General features: G+C 24.1%; 1 protein-coding gene across 2 annotated transcripts in view; it reads right to left on the bottom strand.

Annotated features, from left to right (window-relative positions):
• Positions 1-23356, bottom strand: part of LOC122511517 (prolyl 4-hydroxylase subunit alpha-1) — a 379541-nt gene extending 356185 nt beyond the window's left edge. For both annotated transcript variants that reach the window (XM_043626826.1, XM_043626816.1), the window contains exon 1: positions 22975-23356. The gene's annotated coding sequence lies outside the window, so the exon portion shown is untranslated. The remainder of the gene's footprint in view (positions 1-22974) is intronic.
• Between the last annotated feature and the right edge of the window lie 4257 nt (positions 23357-27613).

Below are 27613 nucleotides of genomic sequence, written 5' to 3'. Positions count from 1 at the left end.
ACCGGCGATCAAGTGTATTTTCAAAACGAATAAAATTCTCCGCAGAAATTTCATTTGTTGAATTTTCTAAAAAAAATTTATTTAAAAATTAATTTCAGTTAAATCTTTAGATTATGTTCAAAATTTAAAAAAAATTCTCTTCAAACTTTCAATTATCTTTATAAAAATAATAATAAAATTCGTTTCCGAAATTCAATTATTTCCAAAAATTTTAATAATATTATTCTTGACAAAATTTCAATTATTTTCAAGAATTTTCCAAAAGAATTCAATTATTTAAAAAAAATTTTATAAAATTTCTACACAAACATTTTATTACTTTCATAAATAATAAAGATTTTCCAGAAATTCCATTATTTACAAATTTTTTTAATAAATTTTTTTGCAATAATTTAATTATTTTCACAACAAATAAAACTCATTGCAGAATTTCAATTATTTTTTATACAATTTTAATTAAAATCCTCGAAAAATTGTAATTACTCTTAAAACTTTTTGCTAAAATTCGTCGAAAGAATTCAATCATTTAAAAATTTGTTAATAAAATTCATTATGAGAAATAAATTTTAAGAAATATTTAATTATTCAATAAATTATTTATTTTTGTACTTAAATAGTTGAATTATCGTAGAATTTTCTAATAAAAATTGATTTACAAATGAATCTCAATTAAATTTTAGATAATAATTGAATACCTATTAAAAGCATTATAACTTGAATTTTTTAAGATTTTTAAAAATAATTGAATTTTGTAAACGTTTCAAATTTAAATATTTGGATAATTTTTCGAAAGAATTCAATTATCTCGATAAATATAAGAATTCTTCTCAGAAATTCAATTAATTTCAGGAGTTATAATAAAATTCTTAACTAAATTTAAATATTTTCAAAAATAACAAATATGTATCACAATAATTAAATACTTTTTAAAAGTAATAAAATTCTCCACAGAATTTAAATTATTTTCAAAAATTTTTTAAAAATTCTTGTCAACATTTAATTATTTTTAGGAATTTTAATGAAATTGTTTGCAAATTTTAATTATTTTCATATAAAGTAAAATTCTTCTGAGGGATTCAATTTTTTTCATAAATAATTTTTTAATTCTTTTTAGGAATTGAATTATTATCATAAATAAAAAAAAATTCATCGCAGAATTTCAATTATTTTTAATACAATTTTAATCAAAATCCACGAAAAATGTAATTATTCTTAAAAATTTTATTAAAATTCGTCGAAAGAATTCAATTATTTAAAAATTTGTTGATAAAATTTTTTATGAAAATTCAATTTTAAGAAATATTCAATTATTCATCTATTTTAATAATTGAATTCTCATTATTCAATTCAATATCAATATCAATTCAATTATTTTAAAAGGAAGTTAATTATTTTCATAAATAACAATATTTATCGCAAGAATTCAATTATTTTCAAAAGTAATAAAATTCATTGCAAAATTTCAATTATCAAACATTTTACGAAGTTGAAGTCCACAACGTTTATCAACGAAAAAAATTTATTTAATGCATTCAAGTATTATTTTTAATTGAATATTTAATTGTAAAATAATTATTATTAAAATATAAACATCAATCTTTTTTTTCTAAATATTTTTGTGTCAATATTGCTGCGTCATTTTTGATTAATTTACTAATTGAAAAATTTTTTTCGTTGATCAACGTTGAGGACTTCAACTTGGTAACATTTTTCTTAATTCAATAATTTGTATAGGTTTAATATCTATTATTTTAATTAAATTTCCCAAAAGAATTCAATTATTTAAAAACAATTTTGACAAAGTTCTACACGAATATTCAATTATATTTTAAAATAATGAAAATTTCACAGAAATTCAATTATTAATAATAGAATTTGCATAAATTGTCTCGAAAAAAATCAATTTTTTGCAACTTTTTTATAAAATTCTTCGCAATAATTCAAATATTTTCATAAATAATAAAACTCGTGGCAGAATTTCAATTATTTTTAATACAATTTTAATCGAATTTCTCGAAAAAAATATAATTATTCTTAAAAATGTTTTATTCAAATTCGTCGAAAGAATTCAATTATTTAAAAATTTTTTTGTTAAAAAAAAAGAAAAAAAAAATATAATTAAAAATGAATTGAAAATAATTATTACACTCTAAGAAACAAATTATGTATATCAAATTTTTTTAAATAATTGAATTTTTCGAATAATTTTATTGAAATTTTTAAGAATGATTGCATTTTTAACGGAATTAGTTTAAAATTAGATTAAAAATAATTTAAATCCGGAGATGAGTTTTATTATTTATGAAAATAATTGAATTTTTGTCACCGAACTTTAATAAAGTTTTTTAAATATTTGCATTCTTGAGAAGAATTTTAAAAAAATCTTTAGAAATTATTTTTTTTAAATATTTTATGAAAATCGTGTTTTATATAGGTACTTAATTGAATTTCTTTGAAAATTGTTTATTATTTATGAAAATAATTGAATTCTTTCAAAAAATTTTATTCATATTCGAAAAATATGAGGAAAATTCTGTTTTAAATAATTGAATTCCTGTGAAAATTTTTTATTTAGGAAAAAATAATTGTATGTTTGCGAAGAATTTTATAAACATTTTTTTTAAAATTATTCAATTCTTTTAGGAAATTTGTTATTAAAATAGTAGATATTAAAAATCATTGAAAAAAAAAATTAAAAATTAAAAAAATTTGTGAAAATAATTGAATCATTTTAAAAAATTTTATTAAAATTTTTTGAATTTTTTCCAATAACTTTATTAAAATTTTTTTAAATAATTTTTTTATTTCAACTGTTAACAAATTTAAAGTATTGTAAATTCTCAAACATGGAAAAAAGTAGGTTTTAGTGTAACAAATTTAGAAAAAAGTATCCAAATTGTAGCAAATCTAAATCAGTCACCTTTAATTATTATAAGTTATTGAGTTTCAAAAGTCAAAAGGTTTGAATTAGAAATTTTGAAAATCTTAGTTCCCATGGAAAAATAATAATGGTTAAATATTTATTTAAAAAAGAAGTTATTGATGTTTGCGAATAATTTTACAATTAAAGAAATTCGTAAATAAATGTAATAGAAAATTTTGTTGAGTATCTAATAATTTTTAGAGTGAATCAGATGAATATTCGTCAGGGTGAGGGAAAAAGTGAAAATTTTGTCTGGAAATCAGGAAAAAGTCAGATCTTGATTTTTGCAATAATTGGCTATTATACAAGTATCGGAAAAATGAGAATAATTATTTGAATTCCTGGTGAATTAATTGCATCTATAACTGAATTAACTGTTGAAAGTTTTGAGATTGCATAAGTCGAGAGAATACTTGACTCTATTTAGTGCGGCGAAGCGACTTATTGCCGGCAAAAATAAAGTGTCTATATAGATCATCATAACCCCATTTCGCAGTTGCGTCTATCTTGACCAGTTGTATTCCTCACATAATGGAAGGCAAATAAATCCCTATAAAGAGCAATATAAGCTCTTATCCCGCACAAGAAAGAATGTATCATCGATGAAAATCTCCAGAGCCTGGAAGCTATGAGATATAAAATGCTCGAGTGCACATCACAATATAACTTTTTTAGATTCTAAAATAAACCATATTTTGGTTCATAACTCTTAGACTTTTATATTCAAAGTAAAAATATTAAAATGCAGAAATAAAAAATAAGAGGAAACGTCTTTTTTATAATTGGCAATTTTATTTATATACATAATATACTTTTCTTCTTTTCCCGCGCATCATTATCCAAAGTTTACGAATTTTCATTTCATATATGGAAAAAATTTTTTGTCCTTTAGGCAGACTAATAAATTGACAAAAGTGTTTTTAGCAAAAGAGAGAGAGAGAGAGAGAAATGTTTATTTACTGAAATACTGCGGAGCTATTATGAGCATCCAGTGCATTCTACAGCAAAGTAACAAAGTCAACTGCAGTTGTGGTAAACTCTACTGCAGCAACAATGAACTTTGATACAATTTGTGGTGTCCAAATTATACTTTATGTTGATAATTCTAAGCAAACATTATCCCTTTTGCGACATATGCATTATTTTGTACGTCAAAAATATGAGATTTAAAGAATGAGTGCGATACCTAAATATTAAGATTCTATATTTATAAGAATTGTTTTTTAAGGTGAGACTTCGACTACATTTTTAACTATATCAAGAAAATGATTTAAATCTTCTATAAAATCGGTCAGAACGTATTCTGCCCCTTTTTGGATTTCTATTTTTCTTAAAAATTTATAGATTTTAAAATCTATCCTTAATTTTGCAGAAAATATGTTTTTGTACCTACAAAAAAATTGGCGAATGAAAAAATTGATTTTTACCATTTTTGAAGCATTTTCTTATTTAAAAAACATTGTTTTTAGGTTGAAAATGCTAAAAATACCATTGTTATACAATTTTTTTTTTAAATGGAAATTCACTTGTTTATTTTTCCAACTAATTTATTCAAATCGTAATTCTTGAAAATAAAAAATTGAAAAAAATTGTGATAAAACTTAAATTATGATTTGAATAAATTAGTTAGAAAAATAAACAAGTGAATTTCCATTAAAAAAAATTGTATAACAATGGTATTTTTAGCATTTTCAACCTTAAAATAAAAACAATGCTTTGTTTAATAAAAAAATGCTTCAAAAATGGTAAAAATTAATTTTTTCATTCGGTAATTTTTTTGTAAATACAAAAACATATTTTCTAAAGAATTACGTTTGGATTTTAAAACCTATCAAGTTTTAACTTTTTAAGAAAAATGAAAATCCAAAAAGGGTCAGAATATTTTCTGACCATTGATTGATTTTCTCTCAAAAATTAATATAAAAATAATTTTGTGGAAGATTTAAATAATTTTTTTGAAATAGTTAAAAATATAGTCGAAGTCTCCCCTTAAGGATTTTTCTTTATTGCAAACATAGAATTCGATATTTACTTTAAAAAAAAATATTTACAAGTATTTTTACGACTGAAAAAAGAAGTAAATAAGTAGATATTGAAAAATTAAATTTGACGACTAAACAAAAACGTATTAATCGATTCACAAAAATAAAAAAAAATTTAATTCTGTATTTCCCTGACTTTATCCTGATTTTCAATTAATTACAAATTTTATAAAATTTTTTTTATTTTATGGGAAATTATCTATCTTCTTCCTAAAAATTACAACTGTACAAATTCTTTGAAAATCCAATATTTATTTAATTAAAAAATAAATTATTCCTAAAATTAATTAAATTTTAAGAAAATAATAAATTAATAATTATTTAAAATAAATATTTAAATATTATTACAATTTTATAATAATTAAAATTTTCGAAGATTTCATTTTAAAAATCTTGAAATTTAACTATTTCAATATAAATTCAATTGGTGGAAATTTTAGCAAAAATTTATTTTTAAATCAATTCTTATTAGAAAATAGAAAGTTCTACGAGTAATAAATTAATAAAATTAGAAGAATAATGAACTATTTTTTAAAATTCAATTTTTATAAACAATTTTATCAAAAGTTTTGAAAATAATTGATTTATTTCGAAAAGTTTAAATAAAATTTCCATTTTTATTTTTCGAAGAATTCATTTTAAATTGTAATAAAAATAATTGAAGTTGTTATCTTTCATTAAAGAATTTTATTATTTATGAAAATAATTAAATTCTTAAAGCGAATATTACTAAATTTTTTGTAAATAATTTAATTCCTGAGAAAAATTTTTTTATTTAAAAAGATAACTGAATTTTTGCAAAGAATTTTACTAAAATTTTAATTTTTAAAAATAATCGAATTTCTGCTAAGAATTTTTATTAAAAATTTTGAAAATACTTAATTAAATTTTGAGAGGTAGGTATTTAACTAAAATTTTATTGAAAATAATTAAATTCTTACGAAGAATTCTATTATTTTTAAAAGTTATTGAAATTTTGCGAAGAATTTTATGAAAATTTTTGAAAATAATTGAATTTTCTTTAAACATTTTGTATTAAAATTGTATTGAAAATAAAATTGAATTCCTGCGAAGAATATTCTATTTTTTGTGAAAATATGAAAGAATTTTTAAAATTAATTGGAAATTTTTATTATTTTTGAAAATAATTGAAATTCTACCAAAGAATTTTATAAAATTTATCAAAAAATTGAATTCCACTGGAAATTTTTATTATTTTTAAAAATAATTGAAATTCTGCAAAAGAATTTTATAAAATTTTTTAAAAATTTGAGTTCCACTGAAAATTTTTATTGTTTCTGAAAATAATTGAATTATTGCGAAAGAATTTTATTAAATGTTTTTGAAAATAATTGATTTTTTTTAAATCATTTTCTAAAAATTTAAGAAAATAATTCAATCATTTTGAATAATATTTTTATAAAATTCTATGAAAAATAATTTAATTCTTATAGTAAACAAATATTAATTAATTAAAATAATTAATTTCCTTCAAAGAATTTTTCTTGAAATATTTTAAATAATTGATTTTTTTGAAAAATTTTCTTAAGGGCATTTGAACCATTATGACGTCACAGTTTGTTCAAAGCATTTGTTCTAAATATGTGACGTCATAATGGGTTAAATTCCCTTAAAAATTCTATTTCAAAATAATTGAATTCCTGTAAAAATATTATTATTAAATACTCTTAGTATTCTATGTACGAATGGGACTCAATGCCAGTCCATAAATAAATAAAAAAAGAAATAAATTATTCATGATATTAATTTAATTTTTTGTGAAGAATTTTATTAATTCTTTTTAAATAATTGAATTCTTTTGAGAAATTTTTTAAAATAGTAGATATTGAATTTCAACTTAAGTGGAGAATTTCATTATTTGTGAAAATAATTGAATTCTTGAGAAAAATTTTCTTTTTGAAAATAATAATTGAATTGTTTCAAAGAATTCATTTAAATTTTTGGAGAATAATTTCTCTATTTCAACTATTAGCGGTTTAAATTTGTTTAAATCGAAAGAAAAGAAAAAAGTAGCTTTTAGTGTCACTAATCTAAAAAAAAGTAGTAAATAGTATAGGTTTTAGAAGAAGATGCAAGTAGTTGACAGACATCGTCTGTCATTGCCTAAATTACAAATAATTTTGAATGCTATTAAGGACTAGTTTTTCGCATAAATTTTTCTAATTTGTATTTTTTTTTAAATAAATGTAAATGTTTGCTTATACTTCTTTTCATACATTAACTAAAATATTGTTGCTAATTAAAGGAAAATGTGACTATACAACCAATACAACTTTTGGGTAATATCATTTAAAATTGAATGAAAGAAAGTTGGTTCTTTATAATAACATTCACAGTATCAAATGTTATCAGAAGCAAAAGCACTTAAAGCTTTACGGAAAAACAAACAGTGAAGTGGAGTAACTCTTTACTACTAATTGAAGAGTTGAGTGCGCTGAAGTCTTCAGCCAACAATGCACGCAGTGTTGTCATTACAAGATCGTTAATTACAAAGTTGACTCCGCCATGTATATATCAAATAGAATGCGACAACTTACTTCTCCCTTTGGCTCACAAGTTTCTATATCCATTTAGCATACAATTATCTGAATTTCCATTTGTTATTTACCAGTCGTGGTTTCATTCTCCCAAAAATGGTGGAAACAATTTACACGACTAAATTCTACATATATACATTATAATTCAATTAAATTTTTACACATTATAAATATTATAATACAATTTACAAACTATTTTAAACTCTACCTTTTTTTAGATTCAATAAACAAGTCTAAAAGAAATAACTTAATTCAAGGATTAACATTATTCTTTTCTGATGAACATTATAAAGGTCTCAAGTCTTAGCTTAAAATGGCTTTGTGCAGTGGACCGTTAATTATCCTCTTTAGACAAAAGTGAACAGAAAAGGGTGAAGCATTGATTAAACCTATAAAAAATTGTCGCATAATGCGAGTGTAACTCAGTTTACGATCCAAATCCTCGTAACAGTATTTTATGAGTGGAATAGCCATAAGGATGGATCTGTTTAAAATAACCCACATAAAAAAAACCCCTCTCGTAAAATTTGAATGTCAAGCTTTAATTACATGCGAATGTTTTATTTCCAAACTCAAACTGACAGGAATAATACACCTTTAAGATTCATCGCTGTATGCTATAACAAATCACAATAAATATGTATATCTCAGCCAATCAATATAATTTTCACCATTATTTTATATATCTGAAGACAGTGGACACGATCGGATATATGTAAATGACATAATGGAATTGCATTGTCCTTATTAAATGTGATTCTAAAGTGTACACTGCTTTAAGTATGAAGCAATATCAATTTATAAAGATAGTTCAATGACCTGAAACTATACTGAGAAAACGTAGTGGGTAGAAACTAGACTCTAACGATCCCTGATCTGATTAAAAGAACATATATTTACACTGTACTTTAATGAGTGGCGACACCTACTGTTGTGCAATTTTCAAAAGCGCACGTGCTACACACTTGGTCCAAAATTTTCTATACGAAAAATTGACAAATTCAATTTTATACTGCGAAAATTATGTCACTCCGAGTCTCTACATCTGATATATATACTTACATTTTTTCTAAGCATATCAAATTGAGACAAAAAGAAATCAGAACTGTCATAAAAATCATGTTTTTTAAAAAATCATGATTCTTTTTTAAAAATCAAAAAAATCCTACCTTTTTTATTTAAATAAAATTTTTTTCTAGAGCTTGGTTTTTAAGTAATGATAATAAAAAATTAAATCTATAAAACAAGCAACAAAGAATACACAGTAAATCGTGAGGTGTTAAAATAACACCAGAATGGATTAAAATAATCTGCAACAGTTATTCCCTCTAGAATTAATTTAATACCAGAAAGGATTAAGATAATCCATTTTGGTGTTTTTTTTTATTATGAATGAAATTTTACTTCAAATCAAAGCCAAGTCAATGATTTATCAAAGGAAATCAAAGTGAATTTAAGTCTAAGATTAACTATAGTTAATCTTAGACTTATATTCACTTTCATATATGATCAAAGTGAGTCTAAGTCAAAGTCTTAGTCTAAGTCTTGGTCTTAGTCGTAGTCAAAGTCTTAGTCAAAGTCCAAGTCTTAGAATTAATCTTAGTCTTAATCAAAGTCTTGGTCTAAGTCAAAGTCTGAATCTTGTTTAAAGTCCAAGTCTTAGTATCAATCTTAGTCAAAGTCTTGTTCAAGTCCAAATCTTGGTCAAAGTCCAAGTCTTAGTATTAATCTTAGCCTGAGTAAAATTCATAGTCTAAGTCTTAGTTTTAGACCGATTATTTAACTAAAACTTTTACTGTGACTTAGACTAAGACTTGAACTAAAACTTTCTTTGACAAATCGTTGGCTTAGTATAATTTATTTGAAGTTAAATTTCATTCATAGTAAAAAATAAAACCAAAATGTATTATTTAAATCTTTTTTGGTGTTAATTTAATCTGCAACGCTTTTTAAAACCTCACATTTTACTGTGATAGCTACTTTTATTTTTCTTAAACTATTTAACACTGAAAAAAAAGTTCTGGTTGGAATTACCAGAAAACCTGTTTTTAACTAGAATTTCGTGTTAAATATGCCCTAACTAGATTTTTTCTGGTTAGGTTAACCAGAATTCTAGTTAATTTAACCAGAATTCTGGTTGTTTTTTTTACTAGAATATCGTGTTAAATATACCCTAACCAGAAGTTTTTTTTCAGTGTATTTATTCAATTCGAAAGTTAATCTCCAAAACTAAGCTTTTTGTGTTGTTTTCCAATTTTTATTGATAAATTTGTGTAAAAGTATTTTTTTTAATACTTTCCCCACTAATTTGTTATTCAAAACCCGGAATTTACGTATAATTATGGATTTTCATTATTTTTATTCAAATTTTTAGTATGATTTTATTTACTATTTACATTATCAAGTTAACAAGTTGTATTTACTTAAATTTGCATAAAGAAATAGCATTTTTAGAATATAAAACTACAAAAATTACTAGTATTTTTACGGCGTACTTTAATGGTATGTAAACTCCGATTTTACTGCTTTAATGAATTTTTTCTTTGATTAAAATTTTTTTAAGTAGGGGAACATAGTCTAGGTCGGCCACCTTTTTGACTTTTGCTTATAACTTTTTTTTAAAAATGAATTTGGACAATTGAAGTATATGGTTGGAAAGTCCTGTTTAATAGGAACATTTTTTCTGTACAAAGTAAATTGACAGGTTTAAAAATGAAAAAGTTATAAAAATTTAAAAAAAAAAAAATTTGTAGTCCAGGTTGGCCATTACAGTCAAGGTCGGCCATGTTTAAAATTCAAAGGGCATTAATCGTTAAAAAATAAAATAACATGTTTGGAGTTACGGAAAATTGATTCTTTATTGTTTACAGTTTGTAACTTAATGAAATAACAAAATAATAAAAATAAACAATATAAAAAAATAAATATAAATAAAAAAAAATTTTGCACTAAAATATTAATAAAATTAAATAAAAATATTAGTAAGATGATCAATTATATTATCAGTTATACAGAATTGCAGTTTTTGCAAATGAAGTAGTTCGTCCTCATCTTTGCGCATTTTAAACACATAGTGGCCGACCTTGACAGTAAGTAACATTACCGAATTGTTGTAACCATAAAGAAATACGTTTCGGGATTCGATTTTTTACTTTGTTTTTCTTTCAACCATGAGTCCCACAAATTTTCTGCATACTTGCCTTGACGATTCAATTTGTATTTTATCTTTTATTAATGGTTTTTCACATTATGCACAAAACTTTTTTTGAGCTTTTTTTGTACCGACGTCACAGAAAACACAATTTTCGATTTTCCGAAAATGTAATTGAACAAAAAGTTACGTTTCACTAAGACAAGCTTCGACAAAAATGCGCGTAGGTGGCGCTAGTGAACTTGACAAAAAAACGCGAGTGGCCTACCTAGACAGTAGGCCAACCTTGACTACATTCCCCTAATTGAATTCATTCGAAGAGTTTTAATACCATTTTTAAGAATAATTGCAATTTTCGAGGAATTCATATAAAATTGTATTAAAAATAATTAAATAATTAAAATTATTCATTTTATTGAAGAACTTTATTATTTATAAAAATAATTGAATTCTTGTGAAGATTTTTATAAAAATCTTTTTAAATTATTGATTTTTTCGAAAAATTTTATGTAAATCGTTTTTCAAATAATTGAATTCTTCTGAAAATTTTATTATTTATGAAAAAATCTATGTACACATTGTGTTTTAAATAATTGAATTCCTGTGAAAATTTTTATGAAAATAATTGAATTCTTGCAATGAATTTTATTAAAATTTTTAAAAATAATTGAATTCCTGTGAAAATTTTATTATTTATAAAAATAATTGAATTCTTGCGAAAAACTTTATTAAATTTTTTTTTAAAGAATTGAATTCTTGTGAAGAATTTTATAAAATTTTTTAAATAATTGTTTTTTTAGAAAAATTTTAAGTAAATTGTGCTTTAAATAATTGAAGTCCTGAGAAGATTTTAATTATTTATACAAATAATTGAATTTTTGCGAAGAACTTTATTAAATTTTTTTAAATACTTAGTTGAATTCTTGTGAAGGATTTTATCAAATTTTGTAAAAAATTGAATTCTACAGAAAATTTTTTTATTATTTCTGAAAATAATTGAATTCCTGTGAAGAATTTTATTAAAATTTTCAAAATAATTGATTTTTCTGAAAAATGTTATACAAATTCCATTTGAAATAATTGAATACCTGTGAAAATTTTATTATTTATGAAAATAATTGAATTTTTGCGAATAACTTTATTAAATTTTTTTTTAAATAATTGAATTCTTGTGGAGATTTTTATAAAAATTTTTAAATAATTAATTTTTTGGAAATTGTGTCTTAAATAATTAAATTCTTTTAAATTTTTATTATTTTTAAAAATAATTGAATGTTTGCAAATGTTTGAAAGAATTCAAAAAAAGACGGATCTTTTTTACAGAAAATTTAATTGTCTTTAATTTGGTAATTTTTAATTCCAAAATTGTATAAATTTTCCAATGAAAAAATTAAAAACGAAAGTTTTGTGTTTATTTTTATAGATCTTTGACCATTTAAAAAATTTTCGAAAAATGAAGCTGAAACTATCTAAAAAAATATTTTAAAGTATAATGGAGATTATATGTATTAATGAACAAAATGGTATCTTGTATGGTTTAAAAGTTATTTAATTTATAAAGTCAATTTTTTAAACTTATTATTTAACCTCTAAACTAAAAATTTAAAAATTGTTTAATATAAAATTAGAAAATAAATTTAAACTCAAATATCAACAAAATAGTTATTTTCAAGCTTATTATCAAAAAGATTTACATAGGAAATTTTCAAAAAAAGTAAATTTGTTGAAAAAACATTTACCATATAGTCAAAAGTTTCCACCTCGTGGAGAATCACCCATATATGTAATTCAGTATTTTGAAAAAAGTTTCCCTTAAATATAATCATGTTTGGACAAATAATTTTCCATGTTGAAAAGAAAAAGAAGGAAAGAAAAGTAAAAAATTACAATACACAAATGCTGGTACATGAAGAGAAACTTTCAGCAACAGTAGACACTCTTTTCACGCATATATGCATGTCAAAGTTTAAAACTCTTGCCAGTAAAACTGTTCCACTGGGATTTGTTGAATAGAACATAACATTGAGAACATTTCTCACTAGCTCGACAGAAATTTCAAAAAGAGAATTAAACTACCAAGGAGATAGTGGAGACGTCTTTATTTTCGTCACATCAATTTTTTTTAATATACAAACTTATGAACATAAAATTTTTTATTCTAAAAAAGTGACTTTCGGTAGTTTTCCCCTCTTTTTTCCCTTCTATATTCACATCTTTCGTATACTAATTAACATTCGATTTTGCTCTCGTTTCACTTTAATTTTTAAATATATATTAATTTTCAATACGTACCAAATAATGAAAATTATTTAGTTCTAGAATGGTATGATTCTCGAATATAATTACTATGGATTCAGTTAACAATAATTAGCTTCTGATTAATTAAAATATTTAATTAGCGATATAATAATTTGAGTAAATAATATTTAAACAAGAGTTTCAATGTTAATTACCTGACCACATTTAAGAGGTTAATAATTTACGCTTGATACAAATAATTATTCGATCTAGTGTGACATATGAATATTCGCGTTTGAAATGTACACGCAGAGAAAATAAAAGCATGGCTGAAACAACAATTTTTACGTTTCGATGTATAGCACAAATGGCAACTTTATTATTTTTCTGTTTGATAAAAATATTTTATGCTTGATGCAATCATAAAATAGATACACATCAAGATAATGAAAATTTCATGGGAGAATCCATTTTATATGGTTGTAGCAAGAAGGAGAAATAAATAAATACGTATATATAAAAATGAAATACTACTACTATTACCACTAATAATAAAAATAATTAATAATAATAATAAATAAATAAAAAGAAAGTAAAATCCAATTGATATCAAATTTTTACTTAAAAATAGGTTTTTTAATCATCTTTAACTTAAGGAAGAATCCAACGAAGAATTTACAAGTTTACATGCAAAAACTATTGTCTTACTCGCCCCGATTGGATTGAAAATCAATGTAATGAAAATAATAATTAAGATCTTTAATTATAAAAAATTTATTTGTTTCTTGGTCTTAAAAAAAAAAATTTCACTTTTTGCGTCAACGAAAACATTAGTAACTTCAGTTTCATAACAAAAGTTAGTTATGATTTCGTATTTTATATGAAAAAGATAAATTAATAAAATTTTCAATTCGACTTAGTGGAAGCATAAAGAATTAAATTTTTAACATTTTAAACAATTAAAAGTTGCATTTGAATAAAAATTACAATTTTCTATTAATAAGAAACGAATTAAGTAACAGAGCCTAATATTTAACAAATATAATTGACAAGAAATTGTAATTTTTATTCAAATGCAACTTTTAATTATTATTAAACTGTAGAAATTAAATTCTTTATCCTTCTATTAGTATACTTTTGTTTAAAATTTTAAATTCAAAAAATAAAAAACTTGTTAGCAAACCAACATAATTATTAAATATAAAAACTGTTAATTAAGAAGGTAGTGATTTATTTTTTCAACATGTTCGGTTAAATAGTTTCTTAAGAAAAATAAAAGTAGCTATTCTTCGTTTCTTCTATTATAAAATTAATTGGAGTTTTTTGATTTATTAATTATTAAATTATTAAGATAATTAAAAATTAAATTTCTGACATAATATAATAAAAAATTTTTAATTTCTTGACCAAAGGCCACAACAAAAAACTCCAACTATTATAAAATTAATTTTTTATCATTATTACTAAAAAAAATCAAGCCCCAGAAAAAATTTGATTTAAATGAAAAAAATCCGATTTAAATTTAAAAAATCGTATTTAAAAAAAAAATCATGATTTTTAACAGCTTTGATCGTAAAATAAAGATGAAATAAAAACATTTAATTATGATTTAAAAAAAATTACTCCGACTTTTCAAAATTTAAATGATTTCCTCTTCAGAGAATTTATCAAAAAGTTATTTATAGTTAATTAATCTAAAAGTAATTATAAAATGAAAATTATGAAATTAATATTGAATTTAAATTTAACAGAAGTTTAAACTTTGATAAGTAAATTAAATTCATTATGAAAATATGCAAAAGTATTATGCATTTAAAAAATTCGATTAAACTTCATTTATAATTTAATAATCATTTCACTGAACAAAAAAATTATATTTTTAGTTTCTATAACTCTACTTTTTGGTATGGTCAATACAACTTTTTAAATTCGGTTGAAGACCTATTGTATTATTTAGAGTGTAGTTGAAAAGTAGTCAAATTTACTAGAAATTTTTTCAAATTTTTAAAACAGAGAACCAGCAGGAGAAATGTAAAATTATTAGGCTAAAGTTCACCATGTTTTTAAACACGTAAACAAAAAAATAATGGGATGGTATTTTTATTTTTGATTCTAGAAAATGTTTTTTTTAATCATTGTATCTTAACAGAGTGGTCATAAGTTTCAGATTATTAATTTCCCTGTATAGACATTTTCCTGACAATTTACAATTGAAAAATTACCAAACAATTGAAATTTGATAAAATCATTTTAAAATAATTGAAATTTCGAAAAATATAAATAAAAATAATCGAATTTTTTAAGGATTTTTTTTATAAATATGAGACGTATTTACGTGTCGCTCCTGTTTATCCTTGAAATTTACTGTTTGTCTGATTTATTTATATTGCAATTCTCCCAGTGATTTTGATTTCCTTTTGTTTTACACTTTCCCTATACGTGAGTGGTAGTGTGTGACTTACTGCCCAACGGGAAGTTGCTAATGTTAACGATTAGCCAAATAATGGGCCATGCTTGGTACCCAATGGTTTTTTCTTGGCAAAACAATTGGCAACCATCATTGGACCACCAATGGTTTAAACTTGGGATGATCACGCTACTGCCAATGATCGGTAGCCAAGCATCGGGCCAATATTAGTTGCCAAGGAATTGCCAAGGAAACAAAATCGATTTTCAAAAGCTTGATTTTTTATTGGCAGCCAACAAAAAACCAAGGTTTTGAAAATTGATTTTTTTTAATTATTAATTAAAATATATTTTTCAAAAATTTATTTAAAAAAAATATATTTTTTAAAAATATATATTTTTTAAATTAATAGAACATATTAATTTAATTTGTCACCTCTGGTAAAACAAAGATGAAAGATTGATAAATTCCCTCACTTTATATTTTACAGTGGAGGGATGACTGTGAATGTCTTTGCGAGAGAGGAGCAGGTACTTATATAGAGCCAGTGAAACAGGTCACAAGCGAGAAGAAATCACTAGCATGCACTCTGACGGCGCTTGTCGGAAGTGGCGCAACGTTGGTTGCCAAGCGCTGTGTCGATAATGTCAGGATATACATGCGCGCCAGAAAACAGTTCCGACAAGCGCCGCCAGAGTGCATGCTAGTGATTTCTTCTCGCTTGTGACCTGTTTCACTGGCTCTATATAAGTACCTGCTCCTCTCTCGCAAAGACATTCACAGTTATCCCTCCACTGTAAGATATAAAGTGAGGGAATTTATCAGTCTTTCATCTTTGTTTTACCAGAGGTGACAAATTAAATTAATATGTTCTATTAATTTAAAAAAATATATATTTTTAAAAAATATATTTTTTTTAAATAAAATTTTGAAAAATTTATTTTTTAAAAATAAATTTTAATTAATAATTGAAAAAAATCAATTTTCAAAACCTTGGTTTTTTGTTGGCTGCCAATAAAAAATCAAGCTTTTGAAAATCGATTTTGTTTCCTTGGCAATTCCTTGGCAACTAATATTGGCCCGATGCTTGGCTACCGATCATTGGCAGTAGCGTGATCATCCCAAGTTTAAACCATTGGTGGTCCAATGATGGTTGCCATTAATGTTCCAATAATGGAACGGAGTTCGCCAAGCATGGCCCATTATTGAACCAATCGTTTACTTCCCATTGGGTGGTTTATTTATAAATATGACCACGATTTCTCCAAAATTTTAAAAAATCTAAAGAAGAAAATTGTTATCAATTTTTATTTATACTTTGTTCGAAAATAATTCAATCTTAAAAAATTATAATAAAACAATTCTAAGAATTAGTTTTTAAAAATATTTTAATGTAATTTTTCGAAAATACTTGAATTTCTTAAAAGAATTTTTGTATAATTTAAAAAAAACTAATTAATTTCTTGATGAATTTTAATTAAAAATTTTGAACATGATTTTTTTCTCCAAAATGGTAAAAATAATTCTAAAATATTATTATTTTTTGTATGTATTTGAATTGTCAAAAATATATTTAATTGAAAATTGTGGATTTTAAAAAATTAGAAGCTAATTTTCATTATATTTTCATTCTTAAATTTACATTTAAAGATTCTTCATTAAAATTTTTGATAATTCAATTATTATCAAAATTTTGAATGTAACTAAGTAGAAATTTTAGAGGACTGACTAAGAGTAAGATAACCAAAAATAAAATCCTTGGTCAATTGATAACTCTAATTTTGACAATTTTTTCCCTTATTTTTTCTTAATTTTTCGATTTTTGCGGGCAAAAAAGTCATATATAGTTTCCGGGCTGCGATTTTTTTGAAATTATTTAGAAATATTGGGGGACTCACTGAGAGTAAAAACCAAAAATAGAATCCTTGGTCAATTGATAATTGTAATTTTGATAATTTTTTTCCCCTATTTTTTTTTCTTAATTTTTCGATTTTTAAATGCAAAAAAGTCATAATTTCAGAGTAGAGATTTTTTTTAAAATTACACTGAGAAAAATAGATATTAAGCCTTATTATCTAGATATTAATGGTCAATATATGTGACAGTGAACTATGTAAACTTCTTAGATGTTCAAATTTAATATCTAAGATATTGGAAAAAGACTTGTTCAAACATAACCTCACATTTACAGATTATACTTTTTAACATCTGAGATATTAAACCATAACATCTGGATGATATGCATTAGCATCTATTCTTTAATATCTAGTATATTAAGATTTTTAATATCCAGTTTTCTCAGTGTATGTAGAATTACATATTAGGGGACTGACTAGGAGTCATAAACAAAAATAAAATCCCTGATCAATTGATAACTCTAATTTTGACAATTTTTTTCCCCTATTTTTTCTTAATTTTTCGATTTTTGCGGGCAAAAAAGTTAAATCTTCTTTTAAAAAAAAAAAAATTTTCATTGATAAACGTTGTATAGACTTGAACGTCGTAAGCTATATAGTATATTCTTTTTAAATAATACATACTCAATAAATCTGAATTAGTAGTTTTCTACTAATAAAATAGTGCAGATTGGTTTACCAATTGAATTAATAACAGTTTTGACTAAGTTTTAGTAGATTTCCACTAATTGCTAGTAAAAAACTACTAATTCATGTAGTAAGTCGGTTTACTGATTTAAAATAGTAAAAAATACGACTTACTAATGAATTAGTAGTTTTCTACTAGCAATTAGTGGAAATTTACTAAAAGTAGCCAAAACTATTACTAATTTAGTTATAGTCATGAACTTGATTTTTTTGGCATATCTTTGGATAAATTTATATCTGATCTGCGTACTTTAACTTTTAAAATGAATTAGTAGCCGCCATCAAATACTTAAAACTTTCTGTTTATTCTTTTGATTATTACTATTATTGTTAATTTATAAATAAGTGCTAATGCACAAAAGGACATTTTTAAATTGTTGACCTGTTCATGATTAAATAAATAGTAAGAAAATCTGCACTCTTTCATTAGTAAAAAAAACTATTATTTCAGATTTAGAGAGTAATGTATTAATTATAAACAATGTTAAATTTAATGAATGAATGTTAAATTGAGTATAAATATTATAATTTCCTTCTTCTAATTTTATTGAACATAAATTTTCCGTCTCACTAACTTTCACAAATTCAATGTAAAATAAACAATAACCGGGAAATGTTGTTGACTTTTTTTCTAATCCCTATCAGCATATGTAATCAATTGAGATTATTGGTGGAGGAACAAAGACAGCAGTTTGCGGCATGTAAAGACCCTTTAATCAGCCGTAAATGCTAGTGTAATTACAGTGAATCGCAAATCAGTTGCCGCTGCATCTCTAGAATGTCATTTATGGATGTGTGGTATGGGGTCGGTGAGAGAAGTTCTAGTGTGCTTCTTCCTCCGCCGATGACGTAAGCCAATAAGACCGCGTCACGTTTGCCGGCAGTTCACCAGCCGCGTTGGTCAATGCACGATCATGCTGCCTTTATCGAATCTCCGCTCGAGAGACACGATATTAACACAAACACACACGAGACAATTGTACAATTCACGAAAGAAAACTTTTTAAAAAAAACTTCTCCGAATTACTTTTTTCAGAATAACTTTTAATAAAGAGTTAATAATTTTAGTTTTGTTTATAAAATTATTTATTAAATTTACTCTTTCTGTTGACATTTGTGAGTTATAAACAAGGTCACGTGACAGTAAATAATGCTCCCACTGCAGTTTCAAATGGCAAACTATTTGTTTTATACAATTTATATGTATATACGAAATTGCAAAACCAAGAGAACCGTATCGACAAATGTCAAGGAAATTGATTTGCTATTAGTACAAAAGGTTTTTTTTGCCTCTATGTTTTTGAATACCTAATACTTTATAACTTTTAAAATACCTCGAAATACCTAAAAAAAATACCTTTCTTTAAGTAACAATATAGAGACAGGAACTTTATGCTTTTCAATGTTTTTATGCTTTTATTGTGCTTTGCATTTAGAACATTTGTTCTTTTTTCCCACTGTTGCTAGACATAAACCTTATGCATTTTTAAAAAGAGGTTTCATAAGAATGCTCTTGTCTATCTTATCAATGTAAATTTACTCAAACTTTCTATAATTTAAATCAATTGTTCGTTAATCATTAGGAATTCTTTAGTGCAACACTTTTATAGATCTTTATTGAAATGGTATGTTTTATAACAAACTTTTCAAACCAAATTGAAGTCCACAACGTTGATCAACGAAAAAATTTTTAATAACAATATTACTCAATGATACCGCAATATTTATAAGAACAAATATACAAAAAAGGAAGATTTTTATTTATGTTCAACAATAATTGTTATATAGTTATTAAAAATAATGTTTGAACACTTTATACAAAATTTTTTCGTTGTTCATAACGTTGTGGACTTCAACGTTCTGGTTCATAATTTTGAATTGATATTGTTTATAACGAATTCTTGAAATGGTATAATTTTTGTCTTCGCTAATGCTTATAGAATTGACAATTTTTTATAAATAAAATATTTAAAGATATAAATTGAAATTCTACCTCGAGTTATCAAATATGCTTCAATTATGCTCAATAATTATAAAATTATGTTTTAATTTATATTATATATGCTCAGACACATTATGCTGCTTTGCAACAAAAATTATTTATAGAGTTTAATATTTCATGCTTCCGCAAAATGCAATTGCTGGTGTTAAAAAAATACTTTTTAAACTATACAACTTTTTTTTAAATTTATGCTTTTGTGCTCAATCACTAAAGTTTCTATCTTCAAATATCAAATTAGATAAATTAGATGTCTAATAATAATTAAGGTAAATGTTATTGCTTAACAGCATTCATGTTAATTTTTCAATCATTTTTCTCTTAAAATGTAAAATAAATGAACTAATTTGTATGAATGACTCTAAAATACAAAGGGGAAGGGCAGTGAGGTGCAAAGGTTTAGTTATTTAAAAAATTAATTAGTATAAAACAATTTAGTTAGTTAATCTTTAATGTCTGAGATTTTTTATAAAACAAGGTACATAAAAAAAATATTCGGATATTCTTTTATTCTTTTATAGGTTCCTGAACATCGTTATTGCTCAGCATTAAAAAATATTTTTTCTTATTTTTAGTGATAAAATTTTAACTAATTTCACTTCTTTCATTCACCTAGGAAGTAAAAAACTTTTTAATTAAGAGTACCTTTTTGACCTTAAACCTTGGGAAAAATTAATTGTTTTTTTCGGTTTCGTAAGAAAAAAATATTTCGATGCTGAGCATTGAAGGCTACTTAAGGGACCTTCTTTTATTTAATTTCTATAAAATTCATATTGAACATTCTTTCTTATTAATTTTATTATCCACTTAGTTTCTTGCTAACTATTAATTTTATCGAATCCTAACTTCAAATATTTCATTCTTTTTTGGATTTTTCCAAATTTTTGCCTATTTTACTTTATTAATTTTTAACTTTCATTACAATTTTTCTGACTCCAGACTCTACTCTAGTGTTGGACTAATTTGATAGTAAATTTTGACTAATAGGACGGATTCGTTTACTATAAATTAATCAAAGTTAACTAGAATTGGTAATATAGAGGCTATTAAATAAATTAGTAACTTAACCTATTGAATGAATTAGTGAGTTTCTAACTAAATATATATGACAATAATAGAATTGTTATTAAAAAATTAAAAAGTTATTTGAAAAGTAATAATACACGTTATAAAATACTAAAATTCTTTTCAACATAAAATCAACAATTTATTTATCAAATAAAAATATAAAATCTTAGAATTTAAAGTTATGTTATCTTTAAGAAAAATAATTTAACTAATTCAATTAATAATACATAAATAATGTTGTTGATTGAGTCAGTAGAATAGGGCTACTATTTGGTTTAGAAATTAGAATGTGACTAATTTTTTAGTAGATAATAATAAAATGAGTAGTAATTACTCAAAATAGTTTACATGCGCAGATATCTTTTAAACCTTTAAAGATAATCAAGTTTGGTTCTTCGCATTCAATTCAGGTAAAGGAGACGCTAAAAATTAGTTATTAACGCATATGCCTGTTTTGTTAATTAACAAAGTTATTTAAATAAATAATAATATTTCGTTAATTGTTGATGGTTTGACCTCTAATTTGCAAAACATTGGAGGTCTAACAGCCAGATGCTGTTAATCTGCTGTATTTTTAAGAAACTAGTCTTAAATTTTCATTGAATAAAATAGAACTTTAATACTTCTATAGTTTTTCCTATTCTTTCTGATATAGAATCATACAAGTTAAATTTTTATACCGAAAGGAATTATTTTTTCTACTGACATAATTCAGGCTAATACTCTGCATTAGAATGTTCCATACGAATGTCACGATTGCGCATCATGGCAATACAATCAAAACATAAGTTTCGCAAAATTATATTTTAATGACATTGTAAATAAATAATTAAAGTTTATTACCGCAAAATTTAAATTGTTTTTCTTTTCGTAATGCACTAAAATAAATAGTGAAAAAATTAATAATACTTCTATCTGAAAATTGCTATCCTCTTTATAAATTATAATCAAGTGTCAAAATTTGATTTCCAATCATATCTCAACTGAAATAGTATGCAGTAACTAATACAGTATTAATTAATAATTATTAATATTATATATTACTATATAATATATAATATATTGTAATATATAATATATAGTAAAATATAATATATATGTATATAATATTTAGTAATGCTGTAACTGCAATTATAAATTCTATTCACATTCTACAAATCTGATTCTGTACCGAAAATTACTTGTCTGACTAAGATTCAAAATTATTCAACAAATGAAACGTGCAACTGTCATTAAAATTGAAATAACCCGGAAATATTCTATCTATTTCTTATGCAATGATTGATTGTTGTCATCACGAATATTGAAAATTAAATTTCACAATAAGCAACAAGACTCTCGATAAAATAAATGTCCTTCAATTTTTTAAATTAATCTCGTCACATTGCAGTTCGTTATTGGATTTCCTTATCGTCTTTGTTTAAAACAAGCATATTTTATATCGTCCCTGTCCATTCATATCTTTACGATCCATAATTTATTTCTGATTTCGCTTTTTTTACACAGTGGACACTCTAAATCAGAATACGAGATGATTTTTGTAACCTTCCTGAAGGACACAATTTCCCAGGATTTACGACACAATCACATTTTCTTCTATTTTTTATAATATTTAGATCAAATCCAACAAGATTCTAACGAAACTTTTCTTTCATGCAACATAAAGTCCGTTAAATAATAATTCTTCCACATTGTCCTATTTTATTAGATTTATTATTTATTTCTATTAAATAGTAACGAATTTTACAACTTTAACAAAAGTTAATGAAAAAGAAAATATTCACTAATAGTGAATAATTAAAATAAAAACTTTTTCTGATGTATCTACATTCGTGGAATTGGTTCTTTGCGTGTTAAAATTTCAATATTTACAACGTCAATAAACTTTTCAAACTCTTTGGGAGAGAAAGAAAAAGCCCTCAAGTCACATGCATGTTTTAAATTTAAAACAAGAAAAAAATCATCAAGAACGAGAATAAACTTACCCCAAAAAGGAATGGGAAAAAAAATATCTCGAGATCCCCCGGTGAGAAGGAAGTGTATGTGTGTGTAGCACCAGCTGATTCTTAAAAGACCGCCTAAAGTTGCACTCACGATCACGACACACGAGTTTGGGAAAAAAAAACAATATATAAATATCAAAGCGCACACTCAAGTCACGTTCAGAAGAATGGTTACGTTTATTTATGTGGCGAACTAGATTTCCTGTTTGTATAAACTAGGTCGATTTAATTCGCATGAATCCGCGTGTACTGATAGGGAACAAACACCACGCGGTTTTACCGGCTTTAAATTTGAGGCCAATGCTTAGGAAGAGCAATGAGTCTAAGAGAGAAACGTGTTCGAACGCCACGAGCGGTCGCACGAGACTACAGTTTCGGACTTTGTGAACACACAGTGGGTGCTATACATGCATACCGCGTTGATGCGCGATAAACGTGTTTCAAAACATTTGCGCATCTTCCTTCGTCGCATGTGTCAGATCTGGTGTTTATTTTCTTTCCCGGCATTTCCCGGTGGCACTCAACGCGTGCAGCGATTTAGATCTCGCGATATTTCTCATTAGTTCAATCATATCTTATTTTTTCATGTAGAAAAAGAACGACGACGAAGGTGGTTAAAATTAACTAATTTAATTTTAAGAAGTGCATTTCTCTAAGTCGTGTGCACGTGCTTAATATCTGAATGGGTTCTTAGAATTTTACACGAGTGCCGGAGTGTATCAGGTTTTTGAGATATTCTAATTTCTAACCTAAAAACACAAAGTTTGTGATCACATCGAAAAGAAAAGTTTTCAATTCGTTTTTTGATGTGCAGGGACTAAAGTGTATATAATTATATCTAATACACTAACTTTTTTGTTTTCTTCACTATTTATTATTTTTACTAAATGGATTATTAATTAGTTTTTAATTCTGTATGGCTCCAATGTATGGGTGTAATATTTTTATTTTCTGACAGTTTTTTTAGTTTTTCTTTGTAAATATTGTTGAATAAAATGATGAAAATAAATGTAATATACACTGCCGTCGAGAATTACCGTTACCAATCTTTAAATCACGATTTTTTTGTAAATACATGTCAGAAAATTAACAAATATACCATTCTAAAGATTATTAAATTCTACGATTAAGGGCATTTGAACCTTGATGACGTCACACATGCTTTGCACAATCTGTAACGTCATCAAGGTTCAAATGCCCTTAACGATAATACATAACTGAAAATTTTAATAATTTATACAAAGATTGCAGCAATCGTCAAATTTGACAAAAAAATTTAAAAAATAAAATTTTTTTGGATATAAGACTTGCTATATTTAAAAGTCATTATAAAAGATGCTTATTGCCCTTTAAACTTGTTGACATAATTCAAAGGAAACAATATGTGGGGGAAAATTTAAAAAAATTAGAATTTAATCAAATTTTTTTTTGAAAATTGATTGATTAAATTTCAAAATTTAGTCCACCATATTGGATCTACTATTATGAATTTTGAAAAACGATCATCGGATTCATAATCAGCGACCCCAAAAACCCCCGAGTAACAATTTTCAAGCAAATTTTGTTAAATTAAAAATTTTTAGTCTGACATATTGTATCCGCCATTTTGAATTTTAAAGAACTGACATCGGATTTGTAAACAGCGACCCTAAAAAGCCCTTAATAACAATTTTCAAGCAAATTTGATTGAAATATAATTTTTTTAAAAATTGAACCGCCATATTGTGTTTGCCATTTTGTTTCCTGTGAATTATCGCAACAAGTTTAAAAGACAATTAGAAAAAATTTCATTCAGTCATTTCTCAGAAAATTGAAGTATGGTTCACTAAAAACGCTGGTTCAATGATGCCTACTTTTCCCCTACTAGAAACGCAGAATTTCAAAATTCAAAATGGCGGATTCAATATGGCGACCGAATTTTTTAAAAACTCAACGAATTCACTTGAAAATTGTCACTCGGGTGTTTTTGGGGTCTTCAATTTTTTTAAATTTCAAATCAAAATTATTGTTACAACGATACTTTTGTTTTAAAATTTCCTGAATTTTACTATATCCAAAGTAAATTGCAGTAAAACTTAGTAAAATATACTTCGGATTTTCTACAATGTACCCCGAAATTATCAAAATTTGCTGCTAAACATTTTTTCGAGAAGAACTTTTACCATTTCTAAAGAACATTTTTTGTTATAAAAATTAGAATAATTTATACTTCAGAAGTAAGAAAATTATTTACGGAAATAAAAATTTTTAAAAAATATACACTACCGGTCAAAATTGAGAGACCACCCATTTTCAGGTGATTGAAAAACATTTTAAAACATAAAATGTATGGAAACTAAAATTTTTTTCTTTTTATTTTTTGAAAGATGATAAAATTTTGAAAAGAACAAGATATTTCTGAAGTCGTGTGGCCAATAATTTATTTAGATATTTTTAAAAAATCATCATTTTCAATGTTTTACAAAAATTTAAATAACTTTTAAAATAATGAACGCTTTTTAATGATCTTGGGCTTATTTTAAAGATTATTTGCTACACTATAAGAATTACTTATAGGCATTCACGTGTATTTTTTTTTCTTAGAAAATGCAGGCCGTCAAACTTGGACCAAAAATATTCAAAAAATTTGGAACAATTTTTCTGTACTAAAAACTATTCTAGAAAATATATAAAACATCATATAGAGTAGATTTTTCAAGAAAATTTAATAAAAAAATACGTTTGAATTTTAAAAATTATTTTTCTGTTATTAAGAATGTTCCAAATTTTTTGAATTTTTTTGGTCTAACTTTGACTGTCTGCATTTTTTAAGAAAAAAATTACACGTTAAAGCCTATAAGTAATTCTTATAGTGTAGCAAATAACCTTTAAAACAGAGAGAAACTGAGAGTACGCACGTAATGCAAATCGCTCTTTCCTTTGAAAGTCTGCCCCCTCGCGGCCAAAAGTCCCAAGCTTAGGTGGTTGGCTATATATATTGCCTAAATCGGTGAGCTTGCACACATATGTAAAACGCAATGGCTAAGCCGAATTTTAATCGGAAGCACTCGTGATCGCTCGTAAAATGCAAGAAACGCGAGGAATAGAACTGAACTAATCTGATAATAGGCCGAGAAATGATTTTGAGTCCCCAAAGTAAATCGCAATGCAGGACAGCGAAATGTCTGCTTCCTTCTCTTATTCATTCTTACTATATTGTGATTTAAAAATTATTACACATTAATTACTATAAGTGATAAATTTAATAAATGAAATAACAATAAAAATTAATTTTTAAGAAATTTAATTTATAAATTGAAATTATTTCAACTAAAAATAAAAGGTAAATTAAATTTAATAAAATTAATTACATTTTTTTTAAATTAATAATTAGTATAAACGTACCTAATAATTTTAAATAAAATTTAATTTTATTAAATTTGTATAGTTCATGTTGAATTAATTTCTAGGTATACGTAAAATTATTCAGGGAAGAAAATATCATTTTGGATGCCAATTTAATTATTAACTCTACGCCGTTAAACACTAAATAATTCTACACAAATAAATATCTATAGTTTTCAGAAAATCTATGACATTAAATTCTTTACACTATTACATTTTTTCAATTTGAATTTCTCTTCAAATTAATTTTAGAAAATTAATCTCTACACACGAAAGTTTTACAAAAAAAAATTCTACACAATATAATTGAATATACTTAATTTAACTTAATTCTTAATTTTTTATATATATTTACTTTACTAAATTTATGGGGTAGAATTAATTTCTTAATATTTTAATTTATTTTTTTTTTAATTTAATATTATTTATTTAAGAATGTTTGTGTAATTTGTAATTTTTTTTGTAATTTTTTATGTAATTTGTGTAATTTTTTTAAAATTTTAATTGTAATTTGTTTTTTGTAATTTTGTAATTTAATGTTAATAATTAAATTAAAGCATCCAAACTTATATTTCTTCTAATTTAGAATTTTACGGTGTGGAATATTGCGAAAAATTAAGCATATTTAATTAAATTAAATGTTTTCTAATAAGAATAAGTGTACTCTAGCTATTTTTGAATTAGTGACAATGTTTACTAATTTGAATCAGTGACTGACTTTTCGCTTTTTAATTTGTAAATTTTACTTTTTTAAATCAGGGTGGTTTCATAAGTACACGGAGAGAGAATATATATTAAATTTTGTAAAAATATTTTCAAATTGGGGAAAAAGTGCGACAAAGCGAAATTTTCATATAAAAAATACTAAACTTTAAAAAAAGTTTTGTGAAATTTATTAAAGTTATATTAGAATTTAATTAATATTCTTGATATTTGATATAATTATACTAAATTTCACATAAGTTTTTTTAAAGTTTAGTATTTTTTATATGAAAATTTCGCTTTGTCGCACTTTTTCCCCAATTTGAAAATATTTTTACAAAATTTAATATATATTCTCTCTCCGTGTATCAATTTTTCTGACAATTTACTGACTTTAAAATTGCTTTTCCTGACAAAATTCTTTTTACAGGAAAATATGAATGTTTACGGAAAAATGAGTAAAATTTATGAATTTTAATAATTTTTAAAAATTACAATTATAACTCATCCTGAATTCAATTATTTTCTACAATTT

The sequence above is a fragment of the Leptopilina heterotoma genome, unplaced genomic scaffold (assembly GCF_015476425.1).
Source record: "Leptopilina heterotoma isolate Lh14 unplaced genomic scaffold, ASM1547642v1 Lhet_121, whole genome shotgun sequence".
Classification (NCBI taxonomy): domain Eukaryota; kingdom Metazoa; phylum Arthropoda; class Insecta; order Hymenoptera; family Figitidae; genus Leptopilina; species Leptopilina heterotoma.
Note: the sequence above shows the minus strand (reverse complement) of the source record. Positions and strands in the feature narration are given on the sequence as shown.